At 34.5% G+C, this 27655-nt stretch overlaps 1 pseudogene; it reads right to left on the bottom strand.

Moving 5' to 3' along the window:
• Positions 1–3263: 3263 nt before the first annotated feature.
• Positions 3264–27655, bottom strand: part of LOC100619816 (ubiquitin domain-containing protein UBFD1-like) — a 101126-nt pseudogene continuing 76734 nt past the window's right edge.

The raw sequence follows: 27655 nt of genomic DNA, 5'->3' as shown, positions 1-27655 counted from the left end.
GCCTCAAGGCATACTCAGTTCAACCCAGGGAAAAGCTAATCTCATCAGGAGCCCTCGGAGCTCTGGGAAGCCACGGCCCCTCCCATCACAGAGTGCTGGCGCTAACTGGCTAAGGCACAGAAACAAGGGCCAAGCCAGGCTTAGAGCATGGAAGTAAGGCAACGGAGAAGCATCTGGAGGGTGCCGAGGAGAAGAGGGATTTAACAGGGACACACCAGCAATTCCTGGCTTCCCCGGGAAGACAGAACAACAACTGCATAATCTGCATAAACTGGTATAATCGAACGTAATGGACTTCTCCATTAGTGGCGGTGTAATGTCCCTGAACAATCTGCAGGGATCTAGGAGAAAAAACACCATTCATAAGCAGAGGATAAACTGTGGGAGTAGAAACACCGAGGAAAAGCAACTGCCTGACTACAGCGGTTGAGGGGACATGACAGAGGAGAGACTCTAAACGAAACTCTAATGCAAATATTAACAACATGGCAAAGGGTTCGAATCAAGAACACATGTGACACCCAGTGAAATCATGCGTCGGCTATGGTGGGTGGGGGGAGGAAAAGAAAATGATCTTTGTCTTTAATGAATAATGCTTGGAAATGATCAAATAAAATATTATTTAAAAAATAATTAGAACTTCATTTTGGGGGCTAAAATAAAAAAAAAGATAGGGCTCACAATCTCAATCTCATCCATACAATTTTATCAGCTGCTTTGAGGTAGGGAATATAAGACCATTCCTTGGATCACCAGGAACAAAGGAATGAGAAAAGAGACTTGAAAAACAGACCCAGTCTCTATTAAAAAAATTATACAGAACATTACTTAGAAATAGAAATGATACAGTATTAGAAATACATCTTCTCATTATATCTGACCATAGAACCTATAACTCAACTCATAGCAATTAGCTAGAGCAGTTTATTGCCCTGTTTGATGATCTTTGATATATGAAACATTTACTGCTGAATACAAGTATAATCTTGACTTTTTGTTCTAAGTAAAGTAATACCCTTTCATTTTTTTCTCCAAGTGTTGCTTTTTCCAAAAAAGGATTTATTTCTTCCTGTATTATAAGTGCCTTGGATAACTTTTGCAAAGTTCATTTATTGAAAATATTGTGAAAAATGGGCCTAGAATCTAGAATTTAGTTTACCATAATAGTTTAGCAGATTTATTTGGTATTGTTGAATTGATGAAGCCAATCCTTAAATTTGTCAGGCCCTAGATTAATTATTTCAATCAGAAGTTTACCATTAATTTCAATTAAAATGAAGTATTCTTTAAATATAGTTAGTTGAATTGAATGGGCCTTGGTTCTATGCTAAATGGGAGAGAAAAAAGGACAAACCTTTCCTACAGTAGCATAATTTCAAAATATGTTATTATTGTCATTTGTTATTTGAACCCATAAAATATGAAATCCCTTGGTTAAATTAGCACAGCATGCTCTTGAAAATAATGGATTTATGAAGAGCTTTTTGATGTACTATTGTAGTATTATAAGAGTTATTATAAGTAGGGAGAAAAAGATTTGATTGTTATATGCTCTACCTTTTGACATATGATAATGCTACAATTAAATTAAATACCTGATAATTTAAATAACTTGGCTATTATTCAATTGTTTTGTGTAAATTATGGTTTTTATTTCAACATGATAATAGGATCATAGATTCAGAAATGGAAATAATTTTAAAGGTAATATAATCTAATCCACTCATTTTGTAGAGGATTTAACTGAGGTCATAAGAAGTTAAATGACTTCTCCAAGATCACACAGGTGGTAAATGGCAGGGCTGGGATTTAAACTTTGTTCCTTGGATTACAAATCCAGAGCTCTTTTCACTGAACCATGGTACTTCATAATTTTTCACTCATTATTCTTTCAGTTGGATTTCTTCATTTTTTTTCCTTGAGTATTTTAATACCTTTCAACGATTTTTCCACAACTGCTCAGTAGAAATATTACCTGTATTTAAGGCATGTCTCAGTTCAGAAGACTATGGCTGAAGAGATTCCAATAAATTTCTCACTTTGAAGTAAAGCATAAACAATGGAGTAGAACATAGTTCAAATTAGAATAGAAGTAAAATTCTGTAAAAATAAACTCTATTGACCTGTCACATTTTTTTATCTGATTCTATAACTCTGTTTTATGGATCTGTTGCTTACTATAAGTTGACTGTTGAATAAATAAATCTTGAAAATGCTTTCTTCGCATAGAGATTTCCAACATAATTTTAAAAATTCACCATTAGTTTACTTTTAACCTATAATTGCAAAATCTCTCTCCTTTGATTTTAAGGCTTAGACAAAAGAGAAGTATGAAGAAAAGATGATTAATATGACTGACTGATCAAAATAGAAATATACTAACAAAGTTAAATAATGACCAAGAAAGAGTAAGAAAAATACTTTTTAAAAAAGCTCACAGAAAAAAAAATCACAGATACTACAGAAATGAATGGTTTGAAACAAAGATTTCAATAAAATTTGGGGTCACTATTTTTTCTCCTGGTTCTGCTTTGGACTCAAGTCTTCACCAACATTCTACCTCCCTCATTTGCATTTATATATTTTTGCTTCCTATTTCCTCCGCACTTTTTAGCTCCCTATAAAATGTTGTCTTATCCCTTAAGATATAAGCTTTTTGAGAACAGGAGATATCTTTGATTTTTGCTTGTGTTTGTGTCCCCAGCACTTAGCACAGGACCTGGCACTTTGTAAATGCTTAATAAAAGCTTTAATATTAGAAAACTAGAAATATTAGGAAAAAAATTAGAAAAGCCTGAATACTCTTCTGGAAATCATTCAAGAAAAGTACACAGAAGTATTTCTAAATAAAGTTTTTATGTCCAGATAGAGTGAAAGTTAATTATTAATAGTATCCATAGCATGCTATCAAAGAGGTGTTCCAATTTTTACCTGTCAATGTTAAAGAAGGAATCTTGGCAGTATCCTGGTAGAGTCTCTTTATGTATCAAATAGTAACATTCTAAATTTGGCCTTTATGTATTAATCTAAACAAAAATAGGTCTCCAGTTTGAATATTTGGATCAAAACACACATTTTTAGTGAAAATTGGTTGATTTTCACCATATTCATATTAAATATGGTTTGAAGCTTACTGAAGGGAAGGAGTTTAAAAGTAAACTAATGGTGAAAGTCCATCACCTCTGGCTTCAGTCAATAATTTCTAATGTTAAAATTAATAAAAGTTCCAGGATAATGAAAGCTGGACATACTGCTGGCCTCTCCTATCCATGTCCTTCACTTTGGGTCAGTCTCCTGTTCCAAAGATGAAAGTGCTTTAAAAAATACTGCCATTTTCCTAGTGCAGCATCTTTGATTGCCTCCACAAACTGAGTTGTAATCTAATACATCCAGTAAATGTATTGAGGCTTCAGTGGGATCCAAATGGAATGCTATCCTGTAGTAATTTCATGTCCTTCAATAAATTCACTGACCACATTTTTAATGGAGTTCATGGGTAATTTTCTAGTTTGCTCTTTAGTGGATTCCACAAGTGGTTTTGTTCTAGTTTAAAGGAGAAACTAACTTTTCCTCCTATCTTATTGTACTTGCCTGATAAATGTCTTGTTGGCAGTCATTCCTGGGCACCCTTAAGAGAAGGCATCATGTCTTTAGGTTTCCCTTTATCTAACACATTTAAGTGTTGCTTTTGCCTACAAAGTGGTTTCTTTTTACTCTCTTCAGCTTTCCCATCTTGCTGTGCTACATCATTGGGTATATTTACTGCTAAAAACATCATTTATTGCAGATCCAACTATCATAATCTTGGCACCAATGGCCACTTTGATTTCTTGTTTTCTTCCTTAAACACTTGTAGCAACCAAAACTTGATGAAAAGAAGCAGAATTTTCTTTTCTCTAATTAGTAAAATAGATGAAATCTATATTAACTATGTTTTAAAAAAGTTATTTATATGGTTTTACTTTTATTCTAATAGCCCTCTCAATTTAAAGGCATTCATTAAAGTCGAGTAACCTCATTTTGAAAGTCTTGTTTTTGTTATTGATGTCTTTAATGACACATTCAATGAAAAGTTGACAAAGTTGAACAAAAGAAAATTTCAAAACAAAAGTCTATTAAAGACGGGCATTTTATCTTCTATGATGAGAATGTTCATAACATGAATTTACTGACATTTGGAAGATTATAATTTTTATATACAATGAAATATTATTTAAATATTATGTCCTAAATGTATTTAGAAGAGGCAACTTTAAGGAGGATTCAAAAACATTTCTTTTCCAGAAATCAAAATTGTATCTATATAATGTTAGACCTGGAATCAGGAAGACCTAAGTTCAAATCTGATCTTAGACACTTACTAGCTATGTGACTTTAAAAGTTACTTAACCTATGTTTACCTCAGTTTTTTTCAACTGTGAGTGTGCACAAAGATGACTGTGCACAAAGATACTTGTGTGTGAAAGAGATTTAAGTGGAAAAGTCTCACTCTTTCGGCCTTGGAAGCCTGGGTCCATTGGCACGAAAAATTGTTACATCTGGAGACTTCCTCAGCTGTGTTGGATGGCCATGTTGTCTTTTGTGCTCCAACACGCCCTAAGCACTCCACAGTGCTTTGCTGCATCACCATCTCAGCCATTGAACCTTCTTATTGGTTTCTTCCTCCTTTTCCGCCGAAGCAGTCTTCACATGCTGGGTGAGCAAAGCCCTGGTTCACCAGGGGTCGATGACCTGATGGCTACCCTCACAAGGTTTAACTGGCCTGTCGAAGCCGTTGCCCGGGGTGTGGCTGCTGCCGCATGCTAGCAACTACTGGGAGCCACAAGTGAGAGCTGGGTGTCATGTGGGGGTCAAAGGCTGGAAAGCTGCCCTAGGAGGGCACGACAAGCCCTCCACACCAGAGATACTACCCCTCCCTGAGCACCCCATGAATTAATCATAACACTTACCTACTGCGAGGATCAAATGAGATAATATTTGTAAAAATCACTTATCATTGTGCCTGGCATATAAAATACTTATTCTCTTTTATTATGATGCTTAATTTTGTATAGAAATGCAGTTAATATATTAATATTCTCCTGTAGGACCGACACAAAAAGAGCTTAAGAGATGTTATGACTTGCTCTATATCATAAGTTTAAAAAAAAAGAAAAAAGGGATAAGCACTAATATTCCAACAAACAAATATTTATTGAATAACTTTTTGCCAAACATTATAGGGAGTACAAAGAAGTTGCAGACACAGTTCCTGTATGTATACAAGAAATACTTTGGAAAATTGCATATCTATTGGTTAGAAACTCCTACTTATAAAAAGCAAACTTCCTTAGGTTGAGCAAGGGTTTTAAGAAATGAAAACTAAGTTCTGGCCAGTAGGAGTTTCATAAATATGAGTATTAAAATGAATATAATTGATAACTTTCTTATTTGGGATTATTTGCCCATGGTCTTTTTGCCTGATAATAAAAAAATATATTCTTAGGTATAGTGATTCTTGCTCATAATCCTTGCTGTTGAGGAAACTGAAGCTGGTGGATCATTTGAGTACAGGAGTTCTGAGCTGTAATAGGGATGAAAATCAGTTATCTGCACTATTTGGCACCAATATGGTGAGACCCTGCAAAAGGGAAGACTTTAGACTGCCTACCAATGGAAGAAATGGAGTAAGTCAAAGCTTTCATTATTATTAACAATGACATTGGGCCAATGAACTGGGCAAGCCCCCAAAAGAAAGTCACCAGGTGCTAAGTTAAACACTGATGTTAAGAAAATAGGTAATGCAACAACAATAACAATGATAACCAAACAAACCAGTTACTATCCTCGAAGGGCTCCTATTTTAATGGGAAAGATACCATTTAAATAGTAGGCACATACAGATATGGAAATGAATCTTAGAGGGGTTGGCGCTGGCAGGGGGGGATTAGATGAAGAGGGCAGTAATGGAAAACAATTTTATGAAGCTGCTGTTGGAGCTACGTATTGAGGGAATATAGGGGAACTGAGGCAGAGATAAGGAGGAAGAGCATTAAGGAATAGAGAAAGAACATAAAGACATATACAAAGGTACAGGTCAAAGATGGGAGAGAGAATATTGCGTATAAGGAATAGCAAATAATGAAATGTAGCTAGATCATAGAATATGTGGAATAGAGTGTGAGAATCCAGAAAAGGTAGTAGGAGGAAAGGTTTTAGAGCTTTAAATGCCAAACAAGAGTTAATATGTTTGATCCTGGAAGTAATAGGAAATCACTGGAGTTTATTGTGTTGTATATAGGGGAGGGGGTTGGTATCCAATCAGACTTATGCTTCAGCAGAATTTCTTCAGCAGCTGAGCAGAGGATGGATTGGATAATAGACCAGTATTAATTGAACCATGGGACAGAGTTAGGGAAGTGGGGATATTATAGCTAGTTTAGGAGGAATGACTGGGGAAAGAAATGAGGGATAGAGATAATGGAAATTATGGTGAGGATAAAGAAAAGGGTTAGGGATCAAAAATAGGGGAATTTTCACATTCAAGAATATGAAAGAGGAACATGTGTGGGTGATGGCACCATTAAGGCTAAGATCATCTTTGAATAGATTTGTTGTGGTTCAGTCATTTTAGTTTTGTCTGACCCTTCCTGATCCAAATTTGGGTTTTTATTCCCTATTGTTTTGCTAATATTCAGTTGTTCCCTCTCTATTGCTGCTTCACTACTCCCTACAACATGTTAATTTTTCCCCCATCCTCAATAAAATTTCACTTAATCTATCCATCCTCTCTTGCTATTGCCCTAAATTTCTCCTACTTTCAAATGACAAATTCCTTGAGAAGGCTCTCTACAATAAATGCTATTTTGTTTCCTTTCACTTTCTTCTTAACTCTGGAATCTGACTTCTAGCCAGATGCAACAGACTTTTGTCTTCAAAGTTACTCATGATCTCTTTTTTAAAAAAAATTAATTTGTTTCCCAATTACATGAAAAAATGGTTTCCAACATTTTCCAAAGAATATTGAGTCTCAAATTCTCTCTCTCCCTCCCTCCCCCCAAACTCCTAACCATCTTGAAATGATAAGCAAACTCATAGATTTTATATGTGCAATCAGGTAAAACATTTTTGATATTAATCCTTTTGGGGTAGGAAATCAAATAGAAAAAAAATTAAGAAAGTGAAAAAAGTTTGCTTTGGTCTGGATTCAGACTCAGTTCTCTAGAAATTGATGACATTTTGAAAATTATGAGTCCTTTGTGATAGTTTTAGATCATTGTATTGCTGAGAATAGCTGTGGTTCACAATTGTTCCTTGTAAAGTATTCCTGTTACTGCACAACATTCTCCTGCTTCTGAATATTTCATTCTGATTTAGTTTGTGTACATCTTTCTAGTTTTTTTTCTGAGCTCCTCCTGCTTGTCATTTCTTACAGAACAATAGTAATCCAACTAATGATCTCTTAATTGCCAAATTCAAGGGCCTTTTCTTAATCTAGGTTTTTTTTTTTTAACCTCTCTGCACCTATTAACATCTTTCTCTTCTTGATACTTTCTTCTCTACAGGTTTTCATGACACTGTTCTCTTCTGGTTTTCTTCCTACCTATCTGGTCACTCCACTGTCTCCATTTTTAGATATTAATCCATGCCATTTCCACTCACGATGGAGAATCTCCCAGTGCTTTGCTTTGTGCCTTCTTTTCTTATCCCTCTATGTTTATTTCCCTTGGTGATCTCATCAACTCTTTCTATTCCAATCATCATCTCTGTATGGATGACTCTCAGATATGCTTATCCTGTTTAAACTTACCTCCTGACTTCCATCCTCCACATCCAATTGCCTTTTAGACATTTTGAACTGGATAGACATAGACATCTTAAACTCAAAATGTTACAAACTGAATGCATCTTTCCTCCAAACACTCCCCTCTTCCTAACTTTCTTATTTCTGGCAAGGGTACTGCCATTCTCCCAGTTACTCTGGTTAACAACTTACATGTCACTCTGGACTCTTTACTCTCTCACCTTTTCATAGCCAATCAGTGTGGAGATACTGTCAGTTCTACTTTTATAGCATCTCCCATACATGACCTCTTCTCTCTTCTGATACCATCATCACCCTGATCAAAGTCCTTATCATCTCAAAACTGGACTACTGTAATAATATGCTAATTGATCTCCCTTTTACAAGTCTCTACCTGCTCCATTCCATTTTCCACTCACCTGTCAAAGTTATCATTTTCTTAAAGTACAGGTTTGATTAGGCCACCATCTCATTCAATAAATTCCAGTGGTTTCCTATTATCTTCAAGATCAAATAAAAAATTCTGTTTACTTTCAAAACTCTTCCTTTTATTCCTTATTCCTCTCCTTGTATTCTTCAATAAGAGTAAAAGTGACACTAGCCTACTTGATGATCCTTCTGCGAGATTTTAGAAAATTAGGCAAGTTAATTTGTTACTGGTTGACTTATGAATATATTCAACCATGTGGTAAAATAGCTTGGAATTATACAAAGAAAATTATTGTTGTTGATAGACTTTTATCCAAGAAATTCCACTTCTAAAGAATGTTGTTGATGAAAAAAATGAACAAAAATATTCATAGCTAAATAGGATGACTTAGTGAGCTTCAGAATTAAGAAGAATTCAATTCTTGGGGTAACTGCTACATATTGATTGTGTGACTTTTTAGTAAGTCATTTAATTTCTCAGTGCCATAAATATTTTATAATATAGTGGTTCTTTTCTTTTCATCTGATCTCCTTAGGAAATAAACCTAATAATGGCATTATTGGGCAAAAAGATGTACACAGTTTTATAACTCTGGGCACAATTCCAGAATGCTCTCCAGAATGGTTGGATGAGTCCATAGTTCCACCAACAGTATTAGTGTTCCCGCTAACATTTGTCATTTTGTTCATTTATCATTTGAGCCAATCTAATTGGTGTGAGATGATATCTCAGAGTTGTTTTGATGTATATTTCTCCAATTTATAATAATCTATAGCATTTTCCATATGATTATATATAGCTTTAATGTTTTCACCCCAAAACTGCCCATTTATGTCTTTTGACCATTTCTAATTAGAGAATGACTCATATTATAAATTTGACAAAATTCACTATGTATTTTAGATATAAGACCTCCATCTGAGAAACTGCCTATAAATATTTTCTCCAATTTTCTACTTTCCTTCTAATCTCAGCTTCATTAGTTTTATATTTATTAATATGAATGACCTCTATTATTCCCTCTCTTATCTCCTTGTCTTCCTATAGTATTCCCTTCCTAATTATATCCCCTTGCCTTATTTTTTTATTAATCTACATCTCCTACTATGTATTTCCTTATAAGTTAAGAAAGTTTTTACCATTCTATATGTATGTGTTATTTCTTCTTTTACCCAGAGCTGATGAGAATAAGGTACTAGTATCACCAGCCCTCCATTACCCTTTCCTTTATATAATATTTATTTTATCCATGCCTATTTTACATGAGATAATTATTCCACTTTATCCTTACTCTTCCAATTTTATTTTATTTTATTTATTGATTTATTTCATTATATTCAACTAGACATCAGTGTCTCTCTCTATATACTCTTCCAAACTACTCAATTAATGATATAATTCTTAAGATGAATAGGTACCATTTTCCCATATGAAGAGTAGACATTTTGACCTTATTAAGTCCTTTATAATTGATCTTTCATGTTTATCATCTTATGTTTCATCTCATTCTTGTAGATCAAATTTTCTAGTCAGTTTTATTTAGATAATTATTTTTTTTTGCATGATGATACCCAGCTTTGCTGTAAACCCAGATCCTTTGTTCTTCAAATTATTGTATTCCATGTCATTTGTTGTTTTAATGTGGTATATGATTGCGATGGAATAGTACTGTGATGTAAGAAACAATTACCAGATTAATTTTTTAAATGCAAGATTTACATGAAAGTGAAATAAGCAAAACCAAGAGAATATCAATGGAAATATTGTTTGAAGAGTGACTAGTGTATGTGTACCTTCAGAGAAAGAGATAATATAATAGATATATAGCAAGACAATTTTATATTTGGGTATGTCTTTTTTATGGGGAGGGTAGGGAAGGTGAGAGATTCTTGAGAATTGTAATATAACAAACAAATACATAAATTAAAAAAAAAAACAACAACCTTTCTCAGTGTCCCAGGCAACTCTCTGAGGATAAGTTGTACTTAATACAACTTAAGGTGGGAAGAGGAAGTTCCTCACTTGGAACTCACATATATCAATGCAATTAGATGCTTAGTCCCCCCCCCCCCAAAAAGTGATAAAAATATGGAACTAAAATACACTAATTATAGATTAGTTGAAAAAATTATGGCATACAAATATAATACAATATCACTGTGCCATAAGGGATGATGAGTGTGAAGAACTCAGAAAAATCATAGAAAGATATATGGAATGATAATGAATGAAGAAAACAGAGCCCAAAACAATACATGTGGTGACTACGATAATTTAAATGATGGCAACTAGAAGAGAAAATTCTTTGAACTACAATATTAATGCTAAAAGGGCACATCCCTCATTTCTGTGAGAAATCAATAGTCTAACTATTATTCAGAGAATGTACTTTGTAAAGGGGCTTGGGAGGTTTTTTTGGAATTATCTGTTGTTTTGAAACAAAATGTACCAACAAGTTTAAGCAAACAAAACAAATGAAAAAGGTCAAGGCATGCCAAAGTGAAAAGATAAGAACATATAGCATTGAAAATAGTGAAAAATTGTTTTACTGGCATTTAAGTTTTTGAAAAAAATATACTTGCCAAGGTTGAAAGATTTGCTGTCTGTAAAAATTGTGACAAATATCCTTTTATTTGGTCATACAGAAACTTATATGAAATATGATCGTGGGTTTGCTTGCTATTGTCATTAAATAGGCTATTATAATTTTGTGGATTTTGATTCTTTCTGAATGTGCATTACATGCTGTACTATTGTTCTTTATAAAAAAAACCTTTTCTTTGTGAAACTTATTTGCTTGTACTCAGAGTGGATCATGGTCAGGTTTGAAGAGGAAATGGATCTCATTTTTGGTGAGAAACCTTTGTATTCTATAATTCCTTAGCTTTTTTGGTTTTTAAAACTCTTTTATTATTGTTTTTGCTTGCATTTTTTCTCTCTGTTTTGTATTTGAAGCACATGGCACCAGCATTGAGACGATTTTCTTTAACTTTTTTGATTTTGCAGTAATATAAGTTTAAAATATATTTGCTATAATGTCAAGGCATGTCCCAAAAGCTTGAGACTAAAAATGGTGCCACTGATTGCTTAATAAAGAATTATGGGCCTTTGCTTAATGATTCTGTCTGATCCCAAAACAAGAGAATACAAAAAGAGCCATTGCACAGTGCCAAAGAAGCACAAAGCTAAACTGCATAGTGCCTATTGAGCACAAAGTCAAAGAGACCAACCAATCTCAATGGGATTCATGAAAATTTTGAGCCAAGACAAGAGGATTTGAACTTGTTTGGAGTTTGAGGTTCCAGTTGTTTAACACATGTTAAAAGCAGGTTTTCCTTCTCCTACATTCTACCAAGTATCTCAAATTTGGCTCCTACCTGGCTCCTATAATCTAGTCCATTTTCTGTCTTTTATGATGTGTTGAACTTTCTATAGTCCTGGCAACTGATTGGGTAAATGCATAATTGTTTAAATCATTTTAATTGGGCCTTCTTCAATGACCTATTATGGATCTATTTTTCCTTTACTTAGAATTTTAAAAAATAAGACTTTGATAGTCTTTATTTCATCCAGAACTTATTTTTTTATTTGAATTTTTAAAATATTTTTTATTTCTCTTGCCAATTGATTCATATACCTCCTAACTTACCCATGTATCCCTAAGTGATCCCTGTATTTTTCAATACCCTCTTCAGGAGGGAATTTATTATTGCTATTTTAAATTTCAAATTTTAAATTCTTTTTGAGAGTAATTTTAGGTTAAGAAACATGCTACCTCTCCAAATTCAGAAAATGAACTCTTCTTAGAATGCACCATGAAAATGCCTCCACAGACTACAAGCTACATCAAGAAGATCCAGAATGAACTTTGGGTGTGGTTGATTGAACTGAAGGTTGATTAAACATTTAATTTGCATGTTTACTCTTATGCCAAAGGGGGACTGCCCCCTAACTGGCTTTTTGTCAATGCACCTAGCAATTATTGGTTTTGTTCTCTTTTCCTCTTATCCTCAAATTATTGCAATTTCAAAGTTGATATGTTTACACGACCCACTGGAGAGACTAGTCTTCCATAGGTCTCAGGGGGGGAATATATGATTGAAAATCTGTTACCCTAAACTACATATCCCAAGAGCCCACTGACTTCCTGTCATTACATACTTCCTGTAGACAGAGGATAAAGGGTGCGTGCTTTGTAGGCTCCCTCTTTTTGTTGTAGAATCAGCATTGATGGTGGTGAGTGGGGTTGACTAAAAAATGGCTAACCAGCCATGGGCATGTGGTCTTTATTTTGTATCTTCTTTATTCCTTGATTTCGAGTGATCATTAATAAATCTCTTAAAATATCATATTATTATTGAGATTTAATTTTAATGTTTACTCTATCCATCCATCCATCTATCTATCTATCTATCTATCTATCTATCTATCTATCTATCTATCTCTCTCTCTGTCTCTCGGCCTCTGTCTGTCTGTCTATCTACCTCCTGTGATGGTTGAGTAGTTAAGAGCATTGGGCCTGGTCAGGAAAACCTAAGTTTAAATCCATCCTCAGACACTTCCTAACTGTGACATTGGGAAAGTCACCTAACCTCTGACTGTCCAACAAAAAGTGTCCACTGGAGAAAGAAAGAAAAAACTACTCCCAAATCCTTGCAAAGGAAAACCCATGGATAGTCCATGAAAAGTTGGATGTGGTTGAATGAATCAACAACCACAAATGCACACATATACACTTGAATATAATAAAAATATCTATATTTTTTATATATCCTATATATCCTATCCTAGAAGTAAAACATACTACTGTCTGTGCTATACTAAAGAGCTACCACTTCTTACCTGTTGTCTACAGGGATTTTCTGGTAAATGTCTAATAACTAGCTTTCTAGAAAAAAGCATGCATGACATACTTTTAAATTTTAATCTTCATTTTTGACACTTTTCTATTACTTTATTATGTTTAGATGGTCAATAAAACAATGAATCAAGCCCAGATCTTTAATATTTCTCAATATATAAGATATAAAATGCTCATATTTAAAATTTAATTGGCTTATCTGGTACTGACTGGCTCCAACACATCTCTGGGTTGACTGCAACATGACATACCACTACCTCAACTTTAACCCCTTCTCTGTGATAGAGCTAGGATATAGACATCAAAACTTCATTTCATATTCAAAGTAGAATGCCATCCTAAAGATAATGTCAACATTTTTTCACATTGGCTCTAATCCAAAGTCAATTGTAAGAATCTGTATTATAGAATTTTCAACTGTATCCATTACATCATTATACCCTATCCACCTGAGATAATATCTAACTTGGATGGGAATTGAATGTTCATGTAGTTTTGTTTAAGATATTGAAAAGTTCTCTATAATTAATCTCTATAAACAACTTGAGTGACCTAAAAGATCTCTTTCTCAAAAGTGTCAATTTGCCTGATACTTCTCATTTGAAACAGAAGGTAAAGGTTTTAAGCTATGTGCATAGGCATTCGCATGTTAATGGACAAATCAAATCTTTGAATTGTAATAATTAGAGCTGGAAAGAAATTTAGAAATCGTCTAGTCGAATCTTCTTGTTTTACAGCTAAGGAAACTGAGGCCTAATGGAGAGAAATGAATTGTACATGATTACAAAGGAAATAAATAGCAGAGCTAAGATTCAAACCACTGTCTTAATTCCCAATTCAGGCTTCGTAACTGTAAAAAATTAAATTAGTCTCTACTGATAAAAATATTATATTTTATGAAGTTCATTAAAGATTATTAGAAATCAAGGATACGAAATAATAAACCATGTGCCTAGGACTGATTAGCCCATTCACATTTTACTCACTACATGTTGCAATTGCTGAGTAGAGGAAGAGAGAGCCAAAGTAGGCATTACAGCCAGTTTAAATACAAAATGTAATCTCGCCCAGGTGGGGACTCAGGTGAGATTATAGGGAATTCTGGGAAGTACCAAGGACTCCTGGGGAATTGAAGTCTGGGACTCAAATCTTCATTTTACATTCCATAATGTAAATTCAGACACAGGACTGAATTATAAAGCCATATGGGGAAATAATAAAATAATGATGGCACATCAAAAGGCAATTTTCAGGGAAAATAGTCCATTGTTGGGCTTGCTCCACTTTATTTCTAGTAACTCCAGATGCTTGAAAGTATAGATATAATAAAATGTTCTTTCATCAAAAAGAGGCAACCATCTTGGCTTCAAATGTAATTTGGAGAAATTAGGAGTCCCTCTTTCCCCTCCTACCCTCCACAAATCATTTAGCCTATCCATCTCATAATTTGCTCTAAAGTTTTTTGCTTAATATTTTATATAACTTATCTCATTTGGTTATTGTAAGTACTTTTATTTATTATAGAAATTGTTGACAAATAATATTATGATACTATACATACATTATGGAAGTGATTCCAAGTCATGGTTTTGCGGACCATGCAAAAGCTAAAGGACCAATGGCAGACTATTTAATGGAGACATAAAAACAACATAAATGAAAAGATGTAATCAAACAATGGAACCATTCTCTATCCTCATATATAAGTAGATATCTCTATAATTCCTAAGATGATAGATATGGAAGATGTCGCACTGAGAAGGAGTTGGGGAAAGTATTCCTCAGAATGTGTATCTCTTTATATATTCTGTTCTACAGTCTGAATATCTCTAGTTCCTTCCATAAAATATTTATAGTATATTAGTCATCACCAGGTAAAAGCACATTATAAAAGCCTTAAATCTTGAAAGATATGTGTAGACTATATCTTCATATGTGGAAGTGAATCACAAATTTTTGGTAGGGGGGTTGTTTTGTTTTGAGTTAAAAGGTATTTTGAATATAATTGCATAGTTTGGGAAACTTAGGACCATTTATTGAATAACTTGCTGAAGGTCAAACAGCCTGTTTGAAGCAGTGCCAAACACTCTGATTCCTCATCTTTTGCTTTTGCAATTATGTAACCCATGTGCTTGTTACAACAATGAGAGTAATCACTAAAAAAATAAAGTAAAATAAATTTCTAAAAGAGAATGTTTTCCAAGAGAAAAAGAGGTGACCTGGAAACAAGATAACATTTGACTTTTTATAGTTCACAATAGGGATAATCTGTGCTGCATTTAGTGCTTCAGAAAATTGATGAGAACTCTGAGTAGTAACTTTTAGTTAGCAGAAGTGTTGAATCTGTTTTTTTTTTTTGTGTGTGTGCCCAAGAATATAAGGAAAGCCATACTGCATGTGATTTCAGTGGATAGAAAGGGATATCCATACCTGAGTTAAGAAGATGAAAAGATGATGAGATTAGGAGATTTTCCTGCCCTCACCAAAGTTATTCCATTCTTGTTCTTCTTTGGGACTGTGCCTCTCTTATAAGATCCAAATAATTAATGATTTTTTTTTGTTCTGGCCTCAATTAATCTACCAGTTAATTAACTATCTCATATTATTTTAATTTTGAGGTATGTAAGGGAACAAAAGGGTTAATTATATAAAAAGGTTGAACTGGATTATATTTAAAATAGGGTCACTGGGAATTTAATTTATTCTAAAGGGATTTATTTATAATTTATTTACAAAATATAGAAAGAGTGAAGTAAGAATATCAGAGAGAGGATAGGGTAAGATATCTAGCCTAAGCACTAAGTAATTTACTCCGGATCCCTGGCTCAACCTGGGCAGGGAGAGTTAGTTCTTAGTTGGCCTCGGCAAAGTAGAGGACCTGGGGAAGTTTTTCTCAAGCAGTAGGTCTCTCCTGAGGCTAGTTTTTTTTTTTTCAGAATAATTCAGGAAAGGAGTCAGCCTTTTCACTCACCTTGTGTCAGTTCAAAGGATATAAGAGCAGCCTCACCAGGAACAGGGTCTCAGGTCCAGTCAGCAGATTCTTTTCCAGACTCCACTCCAAAGAATGAAAAACTGCCTCTCATAGGAAATTCAACTCCTAGTAGAACTCCAAGTAAAAAACTCCATTCAAGAAGTTGTAACCCCCTTTTATTTATTTATTTATTTTTTCTGAAAAATCTATAGGATTTATTAGCTTACTAAAGGGGTTTAAGGCACACCACAACTCCCTTTTAAAGACACTTTCTTTTACATCACTTCCTGTGCCTTCTCTAATTTTATGTCTACCAATCACAGTTGAAGATTTGCTTTAAGGCTGCCCAGGGAAAATTAGTTTAATTCTGATTCATCAGCCACTATTGCACATGTGCATCACAGACCTCCCCTACTCAAGTGTGAATAGGGTATTTACACCTTTGGTGATTAAATCTAAAAATGGACAGCTCTCCCTACTCAACTTTAAGTAGGGTGTTTGTACTTTTGGTGATTAAATATAAAAATGGGCAGGGGTTACAATTAAATTTTCACAATTAGGGGAGAGTTAATTTCATTTTCACAGTCAGGGGAAAGTTATATTTAATCTTCACAGGTATATTTATACACAAATGCTAATATGTTTCTTTCATTCATAAACTAATAGTAACATAAGTGAAATGAAGCAAAACTACTTTATAGAATATGTACGTATGTATATATATATGTGTGTATGTGTGCATATACACATATATATGCTTTAAAATTTTTTTCTATGCCTTCAAGGAATGAGTGGCATGGTACAGAATTTCAAAGCACCCTCTGGTGTTTGCTAGTTTGCTAAATTTTATGATTCTGAATTTGGAATTGGGTAAATTGATGCTTCTCTGTCTTCTTCCAGAGAGTAATCACCCTCCTGTAGATGAAAATCTGTCTTTAAATGCCCCCAAGCTACTCTCAGGCTAAATAATGCCCTTCATTATTGACATTCAGATCTCATTGCCCTCAGTGGGAGGTATATGTTTGCTTCTAAGGGAGAAAAGTTCCCTGGAAAGGTCAGAGAATTTAGCGTGGAATTCAGTTATTCAGATGAAGTGGGTATCCACAAAAAGAAAAATCAAAAGAAAATTTCAAGAAAGCAAAATATAAGTAAGAAAAAAAGCTAAGTCAGTTTATTATTTTAACAAAGAGTTTGGGACTGAAAATAAAAGAAAGTTGAAATTATATGCTATGTATACATTATGCTGTAACTTCTTAATGGACCATTTTGGGAGTAATATGCACCCTATATTTCACAACAAAACTCTTCCTGACCATTATCATCACCAATCTCTCAGGTTCCTAAGAGTTATTTTCAGATGAAATACTGTCTTCTGTTCTTGTTACTTATAGGGGTCTAGAAGAAAGATCCCCCCCATAAATGATACGTTAAGTGAACAGGAAATTATCTTAAAATGGGAGAATAATTCACCAGATATGGTGAACCTGAACTAGTTGAATATTATTTTTATTTCAATTTAAATGACCATTTATGACATGTGGAAAATTATATAGAATTTGTAGTATGAGCCAAGCCTCAGCAATGAATAATACATGGCACCCTATAAATTAAAAAAGAGAATTATCATATATTACAAAGAGAATAGAAACTTTTTAGAGCAGAGATAGCAAGGACATTAGTACTGAGCCTAGAGTGATAAAAACATGCCACCTCATGAATAAAGTAATGGAAAAAATGGAATTGAGAAAGACATACTCAAGACTGGTAATATGTTTAAGATATTCAGATGCTTTCCTTTCCCCCCATTTATCTAATTACTTTAAAATTTACTTTAAAGTTTGTATAATGTGGGAGCTTCTTACTTTATTTCTGGCATGGACTACTTGAGGGGGCAAGTGGTTATTTGCCTTATGTTATGAACTAAGAATTTTATTTTAATAGAAGAGGAAAGAGCTGTGGGTTGTCCAGCCTGGAGATGTTTCATTGGTAACTGGCTTTGATGATGGGCTTAGTTCATCCTGTTGCATTAAAGGAACTTTGTCCCATATTTTCCCCTATTATATAGAGATAGAAAATTAGGCTTAGATGGTAATTTGCCAATGATCACACAGATGATAAGCACCAGAAGCAGGTATCAAATTGAGGTTTTCTCAGCCCTATGACTAATACATTATTTACTTTTTGGTTCCAAAAAATTATAGAGATGGGCAGGAAAAATACTTCTTTGATCCAGCTGCCATGACTCTAGTATAGACCCTCTTTACCATTTCCCTCAACCAAGGTATCTCTCCTCTTCACTCTCATATTCTCAAAACCATGCTTACCTCAGTAGACTTATATTGCCTTACTTATATATATATATATATATATATATATTTTAGATCTTTATATATTATATATATATATATATATATATATATATAACTTATAGATCTGGTCATGTTTCTTCTCTGCTCAAAAACTTTAAATGACTCTGTCCTACTTACAAATAAAGTTAAAATTCTACCTGTTGTTTAGATAGGGCTCTTTACAATCCGGTGTCATTCTGTCTAATTCATACTACCTCCCAATCCCTTCCACATAGTCTCTACTCCAGTGAAACTAAACTACTCATTGTCCTTTGTATTTGTTCTGTGCCTTTTTCCTTTGTGCCTTTTATCTTTTAGGATCCTAAATACTTTAATTGAATTGTATCTTGCCCTCTTGATTCCTATCAATTCTTAAAAGCTAAATTTAAATCCTACCTCTTTTATGATACTTTTCCTTGTCCTCACTCCTCCCTCTTTGCCACTAATTACTTTTTCCTCCTTTTCATTAAGTGGCACTTATTATGGTCTCTTGTGCATAATTTTGTGTTATAGAACTTTTATATACATACCTATATAAGTCTACATATATATGTGTATATATATATATATATATATGTTAGCTATCTATCCATTGAAGATATTATCTGGACCTTGGATAAACTTTATATCCTCCTTAACACCAATAACAATGAAGGTGTTTAAAAAATATTTGCTGAATTGTATCATGGAATTGAATTGAATTGGTCCAACCATATGTCTTGTTGGTACAGTTACTATTGAGAGCTCTTTTATGAGAGTTAAAACTAATAGTCAGCTGTCAGCTTTCGTCTACTCCCTTATTACAGTTTCAGGAAAACAAAAATATGACAGTTTGTCAGAATACTAGGAAAAGGCAGAAGTTAAGCTGAGTTTCATTAGCATATTGATGACACCCTGCACACATGGTCTACCATCCCTAATTATTCATATAGTGCTTATCACTGTAGCATTTCAGCAGACAGGAACAACATGCCCCTGGAGGGCTATGATCTATGTGAGAAAGCCCAGTTTTATTAAGAACAATGTAGGGTAAGAGAGCTGGTTAGAGGATGGGAGAATGAAGAAGAGAGAGAAAATAACTGGGGTGGGGGATATGTATGGGAAGCAGAGAGCATGTGTCAGTGGAAATGTGGTATCTCCAACATAACACCCCTTCCAATTCATTTCACAAAAATACCCTCAAGTAATTAATTGAGAGACGACAACCTATCTCTCAGGTCATCTACCCTACAGTTTGGGAAGGCTAGTACTGGGTTCAGGAAAGAGAAACAATTAAAGCATTATCCAAGCATTGCATTAGCCAGTAAGTGATGTAGACAATCTGAAATGAGTATAATTAACAATCATACTAGTAATAATCATAATAGCAGACACATTGAATGTTAAAGTACAATTAAAAAGCACTAACACATGCATTGTGTACTCTGCATTTATTGTGACTTGCCAAGGTACCACATCTAGAACACCTTCTTCATTTTACATAGAAGGGAATGGGAGCCCAGAAACAATACAGAAGTGATTTTTCTGGGATGACACAGAGAGCAAACCTTGGATTTAAACCAAAGTCCTATGACTCTGAATCTAGTACTCTTTCTTCTGTATCATGATGTTTCTGAATGATAGTAGGCTTGCTATGAATCCATAATTTCAGTTCCAATTCCCTTATGGAATGCAGGATTTCTAATTCAGAAAGACACCCTTCTCTCCTTTCATTCTTATAATATTAGGCAGTAAGGGTGCCCATGGGTGTTACTAAGAATGTACCCCCATCATAATTGCATTAGCATAGTTTTTGTTCTAGGACTAAGACTTCATTCCTGACAGGGAAAAGAGTCATCACCGTAACTGGCAATAAACTGTTCCTTGGACTTGATTACCCCTTCCTCCCTTGGCTGAATTTTTGGTCATCTGGAGCCCCCAAGTATTATATGAAAATATAGGTATAACATATCATTCATCATCTTGGTTGGGGAGGGAGGGAGGGAGTATATCTGAATTTTAGAATGTAAAAAACAATTGGTAAAAAGTGTTTTTAAGTGTGTGGTTAACCAATGGATAGAGCGTGTCAATTATTCTTACTAGTGTGGCACTCTTTGTTAAGTACTACCCCAATCCACATTCCAATTTGTGGTTTGGAGGTGCCAAGGTGAGTTGATTGCTCATACTCAGGGAAATAGGAGGGGCTGGATTTCTAGTACTGTTGTTTATAAGCCTGCACCAGTGTACCTCCTATTTCGATCAACCATTAGACACCAATTAACTTTTTTTTAACCCATATCTTCTGTCTTAGAATTAATACTTTGCATTGGTTCCAAAGCAAAAGAGCAGTAAGGACTAGGCAATGGGGGTTAAGTGATTTGTCCAGAATCACCCAGCTAGGAAGTGTCAAAGGCCAGATTTGAATCCAGGACTTCCCATTTCTAAACCTGACTCTCAATCTACTCAGCCACCTAACTACCTCCCATCAGCTAGATTTTTTTTTTAGCAAAGGGCATTTACTAAGGTGTTAGATTTAGAAGAGTTGGTATAAAACTTTACCTCCAAAGTTTGGGGCATACTCTCCCACAAGTATATCCAGATAGATGGGAGAGCAGGCTGTTACTGTAGAGTTTGTATGGCCAAAGAGTAAATTCATGACTCCTGTTAACAGGATTGATTCTTGTGAGCCTGTACTAGTTCTGTAAAGCCCTCTGATGTGAAAACTATTGAATAAAAGAAGGAAGAGTGGAATAAAGTAAAGCTTAATGTAAATTTGAGAGTATGGGTTTATTCCAAGAGCACTTCAAGTTTTTGTTGTTTTTAAGAAATATACAGGGACTTCTTGTGCCTTTTCCTTGCTGCTGCTACATGTTGGCCCTGGGTAAATTTTAGGAGAGAGCCAGGAATTCTTAAAGATGTACCATGATAGAAATGAATGCACAATATCACCTTTTCTTTACTTCCCCTTTTAGATATGTTACTGTTGACTTCACAGAGAATCCTAGGATATTGTAGAACTGAAAGAGACCTCAGAAATAATTTAATCTAATCTTTTAATTTGCAGATGAAGAAACTGAGGCCAAGAGAAGTTAAGGCCAAGGTAGCCAAGCCTGGAGTAAAATTCAAGTAATGTGTTCCTTCTGTTAAGCCACACTATAAGTTGGTTTCCTTTGAATTCTTTCAAAACTTGAAGCTAACTAGATGATGCAATCTTTGGGTCAGTATCTGAACAAAATCCATGGTTTCTTCCTCATTAGAAAAATGTTACGTCCTTTAAAAAGTGTGACCAAATTGTATAATCCAAACTGATCTAAGAATTTTTATGAAGATGAACTTATGTGTTGTATAATTAGAACTTTGAACCCCAGAACTCTCTTTCACTGGTTCCCATACTCCTCATGTTATGTGCTAATGTAGGGAGGATATAAGTTTTGTGTAGCTCTGCCCTCTCTCTCTTCTCCCAGAAATGTGGCTATGGAGGTGGGGTGAGGTGAGAGGCAGGAGAATTTTACTTAGGTGGTTTTAACTCAGGTTTTTACTTTTGTTCTTATTTTCTTCTACTTCAAGTGATTATTAACAAATCTTATAAAATATAATACTTGGAGTTATTGGATAGTAATATAAATTTTAGAGTATAATATATACACTGGGCTCTGCTTTCATTGCTTTAATTAACAGTTTATAATTTGCCTAATCTCTGAATTCTATTTAAAAAAATATGCTGTACACATTAGAGCAAAGTTTGAAATAATACAATAGGTGGTACAAGCTAATGTCCTTAACTATCAGTTTAGGGGCAACTAAGCAGGTTATGAAGTTTTTGAACTGCCTTAAAAATATTGGTCTGCTTGTGAGACTGCTCATATTTTCAGGGAACATCAGTAATAGTCTAGTCTTTGAACTTCATCACATAAGTTCATTTTTCTCAAATAGGGTTTCGTATTTTTTTTCTTTCTCATCTAAGAGATGGAGTACGGGCTGTCATAGGTCTTTCTCCATTTCTAACTGCCATGTGAAAAAGATTTTTAAGTTCTGTCAGCACAACATAAATGCTAGGCATATCGTTTTATCTTCTTCATATTATCCCTCTGTGATTTATCCTAAATTTTATTTATAATGGCACACCATTATGCTTAATAAACAATTATTGGATTGGATTGGAGAGATGGATTTTTGTACTTGTAGCATGACTTTCCTATGATGGTCTTTCTTCATTTAGGAGTTTAATCTTTTATAACTGGTTCTCTGATAATCCTTTATAACTTCTTGCAAGAGCCATTTTAATAAGGATAGGCATTCCCCCATACTTAAAAGCCACATGGATATAGAATACCTTAAAAAAAGTTATAATAAAAGGATATTTAATTAATGTGATTCCACTTCATGTTTTTTAGATTAGAGGCACTCAAGGCATGGTCCACAGGATCTTGGAGTTCCTAAGATCCTTTTATGGTCTGGTCTGCAAGGTAAAAACTATTTCCTTAATAATGCATAGGCATCATTTTCCTATGAAAGTTTTCTACCTTTTGCAACTTCATATCTGTGTGAGGTCAGATTTCCTTCATATACTTCAACTGAAACAATATATCTATCACAACATATTGAAAGCTAAAGCAGATATGGCCATCCCTGGGCATTTTTATGCTAGACATTAAAGAAGCATGCAAAAATAGGTAAATCAATGTAATTCTTCCCACTAATTACATTTGGTTTTGGAAAGTAGTTATTTTTCATTAAAATATCATGTTACCACGTAATATGTTCTTTTTAATGAAAAATAAATATATAAAAATTTATCATTTTTAATTTCAAATATGATAAATACCAATCATTACAACATACCCAAAATTTCTTTGGTGTACACAGTAGTTTTGAGAGTTTAAGGGAATATAGAGACTCAAAAGTCTGAAAACAACTAATAAACTGTTTAGATAGAATCATATAGTCACAGATCTTAGGAATATAATTCCCAACAAGTTACCAAAATACATCAATTCTACCTCTATAATGTCTTTCACATTGATTCTCTTCTCTCTAATCACTCCATAATCACCTTGCTTCAGGCCCTCATCACAGATGGATTACTCTAATAGTTTCCTTATTGTTCTTTCTGGCTCCAGCCTCTTCCTTCTATAATCTATCCACTATATAGCTACCAAAGTTAAATTTCCTAAATCATAGATGTGACCATGTTAGTTCCCTGCTCTAGGCATTTGAGTGGCTTGCCAGTGTCTCTAACATAATATACAATATCTAATAACATAATATACGAGTTCTTTTCTTTGCCATGAAAATCCTTCACAATTTGACTCAACCTTTCCAGGCATATGCAAGTTATTCTTTGTACTCACTTTGTTACTGTTCAGATGTTTTAGTCATGTCCATTTTTCAAGATCCCTTTTTGTATTTTCTTGGCAAAGATACTGGAGTGGTTTGCCATTTTTTTTCCAGTTCATTTTACAGATGAGGCAAACACTCCATCCATTGGAACATCATTGCTCCATGTACATGATAAGAAACTAGCTGAATTCTTCTATTTTTTAAACCTTTACCTTCTGTATGTGTCAGTTCCAAGACAATATTGGCAAGGGCTAGGCAATTGGGGTTAAATGAGTTGCCCAGAGCCACATAGCTAGAAAGTGCCTAAGGTCAAATCTGAACTCAGGTCCTCCTAATTTTCTAGTCTCTGTCCATTGGCCTCATGCTCTATCCTCTGTGCTATCTAGCTGCCCTTGAATTCTGTTACTCATTTGTAAGCTCTGTGAGGTTAAGGGTAGTGTCCTATTTATCATTGCATCTGTAGAGCTTAGCTTAGTGCCTATCATATTGTAAAGCACTTAAATGTCTGTTGAATTACATTTAATCAAATAACCAGTTAATGGGCTCAGAGGACCATGGGATTTAGAACTAGAAGAGAACTGAGGTCATCTAGCCTCATTCTACATTTTATAGATGAGCAAGCAGAGGCCCAGAGGTGTTCAACTTGCTTGATCTCACAAAGATATTAAGAATCAGTAATGAAATTTGAACCTGGAGCTCCCAGCTCTAAACTTAGAGGCCTTTTTATTTGAATTCAAATCCCTCTTTTTTTATATATATAGATTGATTTGTGTTTGTATAGATTCCCAGAAGAACTTTACTCTGGTATTAAGGGTTGTCATATATTCTTGATGACTGTTTTTGCAGTTTTGACCTATGAAAGGCTCTTTCAGCTCTCAAAATGCTCCCTCTGTAATTTAGATATATTGTTTCTAAGTAGTGGTGATACAATCATGCTGTTCAAACTAAAGTGTGTGCTCTATTTGACATCCAATACAGGGGTATTTCATTTATACAAAAATATGTCTTTTACTAAGTCAACATGTATTTATTAAGCATCTGTTATGTAGCTATCATTAAAAAAAAAAAGAAATACTTAAGCTTAAGGAGCAGTATGTGAATCCTTGAGATCAGGAGTTTCCCTTTAAAAAAAAAACAAAAAAAAACACCTTTGTCCCTAGGACCTACCATGGATCCCAATGCAAATTAGCTACTTAATAAATTCTTGTTGAATTAAATTAATTAAGAAAACATTAAATATTATGGATCTTTTTAAGGCAAACACAAAGAGCAACCAATTTTCTTCCTTTCCCCCTCCCTGCCTAAAGTTAAACAGAATTTATTTTTATTTTCCCCAATTTTAAAAATTATGAACTTGATAGTTGGCAATAAATAGGATCATTTCCATATTCAAAGAATAGAAAAATTGCATATTAAACCTTGAATCTTAATTATGTATATAGCTTGTTTTTTTTTTCTTAAAATATACTCTAAATTCAACACTAATTCCAACACTATCCTGCTCATTTTTCATTTTTGGAGCTTCATTCTACTTTTTTTCTTCTTTGATGTATTCTATAAATGTTTCATTAACCTTCTTTTCTTTTCTCTTTGTTCTTTTTAAGAGCTTATTCTTACCTCCTACACAGACCCTGGTTAAAACGTTGATTTGTCTTTGTCAATCACTTGGAATCATAACCTGATGATAAAATCTTCTCAGACTGCTGCTCAGCTTTCCAGGCTATGTCAGCCTGGTGTCAAAGGCCTGAGGGTTGTTTACCCTTCTCTTTATCTCTGAATCCCTCAGATCACAGCATTATTTCTGGGAATGACCTTCTTAAGAAATTTCCCTTCTTCCTCACTCACACATGCTTAACTAATCTTTCTGTGAAGAAAGAAGGAAAAGCTTAAGAAATTCCTGTTTCTGGTTCCTCCCTTCTCTAATTAGATTCTCCACAGAAATATACTTTTTTTTTCTAAAACAAATGTGATCGTGAACCAAATGTTCCAGAAACTTTTCAGTTGCCTCTAGCAATGATGTTTAAAGCACTTCAAAATCTGACTTGACCTTACCTTTCCAAGCTTATTGTATGTGACTCCCTTTACATCCTTTGTGTCCCTGCTAAACTGTTCTGCTTCCTCAACTTTCTCCATTTTGGAGCATTTACACAGATTGACCCTGTGAATTTACTCCTGCCTGTAGACTTCCTCTTGGAATTCTTAACTTCCTAGAAGTCTTGACTCCTATATCTGTAGCCATCATCTTAGTTACTAGTGCTCTCTCCCTCTTCAAAAAATCATATCTAGACTTATTCGTTTATTGCTGTGCTCTGCCAATTGAAGCCAGATTTGGTTTTTGTCTTTTTGTACTCATCATCTGGAGCAGCTAAGTGATATAATGGATGGAGTGTCCCCAAGGAAAACCAGAGTTCAAATTTGGCCTCAGACACTAACTAGCTGTGTGACCCTGGGTAAATCACTTAACCCTGTTTGCCTCAGTTTCCTCATCTGTAAAATGAGCTGGAGAAGGAAATAGTAACTTTAGCACTTCAGTATCTTTGCCAAGAAAACCCCAAATGGGATCACGATGATTTGGACACAACTGAAAACAACTAAACAATACCACCTAACATCTAGTACCTCTTATGCAGGAATAGATTAGTTTAGTAGGATGTTTATTAGGTTAGTTGAGAATGCTTATTGGGTTGAATCAGATTAGGTGAAAGGAATACTTCGCCTTTAAAGGTAGGAAATACATTATAGTCTTTTCTGCCACTTTGCTTTCCAGTAGAAATGTGTGACTCCCTAGACCTCCTCTTCTCTCTTCATGGTTCAATGTTGGTAACTTGATCTATACATATTGATGAGATAAAGTGCCAGATTCCTGATCTGACATATGTGACTAGAGTTCTCCTACATCAAAAGCGAAGACATTAGCAAGCAGAAGTCATATTGGTTTTTCCTTGTTGCCTGAAGATTGCCAATTAAAAACAAAATTGGTATCTGTTCACCAGAGCTCTAGTTTTGAAGTCAGAAGATCTAGGTTCAAATTTGTAAGGAACAAGCCCCAACAAGATGGTGGACTCCTCTCATAAGCCCATAATGGAGGAAAAGGAAAAGAAAATTGAGTTGTTTCATGTTCCTAGCTTAAGCTCCTTTTCTCCAAATCCACGTGAACAGGACATGATGAGGAGCTCATGATAGATTTATGCTTTAGGAGGCTAACAGGTGAAGTTGTTAACATTCACTTTAATGTGAATGATTGGGATTGTAAATTGAGTTTCAATCAGCAGGTTTACCTGACTAGATTATAACTGGCAAATGAGGGGAGGGAAATTCACATTAATAAAAGGGAGCTTTCATGCTCCTATTCCTTTGTACTTGCTTGCTGTCTGTAACACTGGCCCACGAGTACCCATTCTCTTGAGGATGAAATCAAATGGCCTTTGCCACATTAATAATGCTGAGTTCAAGATTCTTTTGAGTAGATAGTTCCTCTCAAAATCCCATCACTAGAATTCATTAGCCATATGACAATGGTCAAAATACATTATTTCACTGGATCCCAGTTTCTTTGCCTAGAAAATGGAGAATAATATTTGCATTACCCACCTCCCAGGATACTGGTGACTAGGCTATTTTGTAAACTTTAGAATCCCATGTAAACTTGAACTTTTCTTACTGTTATTTCACTCTAACCTTTGAATCCTGGGACTATGTCCCAAGAATCTCAAAGCAACTGGTACTTTATGACTAGTAAGAACAACACAGATGAAGCAAGTGATCCTAGGACAGAGAGGTAGTAAGTGAAAGTGATGACTAGCACAGAATTAGTAAGGAACAAATATAGTTGTCCCTGAGATATAGTGTCACACAAGGAGAATGGTTAAATGTAACCCCTTGGCCCAATGTTATTTCATGTTACGTTATGTTGCTATTTTTATTATGTTACACACATATAATG

This window comes from Monodelphis domestica, chromosome 4 (assembly GCF_027887165.1).
Source record: "Monodelphis domestica isolate mMonDom1 chromosome 4, mMonDom1.pri, whole genome shotgun sequence".
In the NCBI taxonomy this organism is placed as follows: domain Eukaryota; kingdom Metazoa; phylum Chordata; class Mammalia; order Didelphimorphia; family Didelphidae; genus Monodelphis; species Monodelphis domestica.
This window is presented reverse-complemented; position numbering and strand designations above follow the sequence as displayed.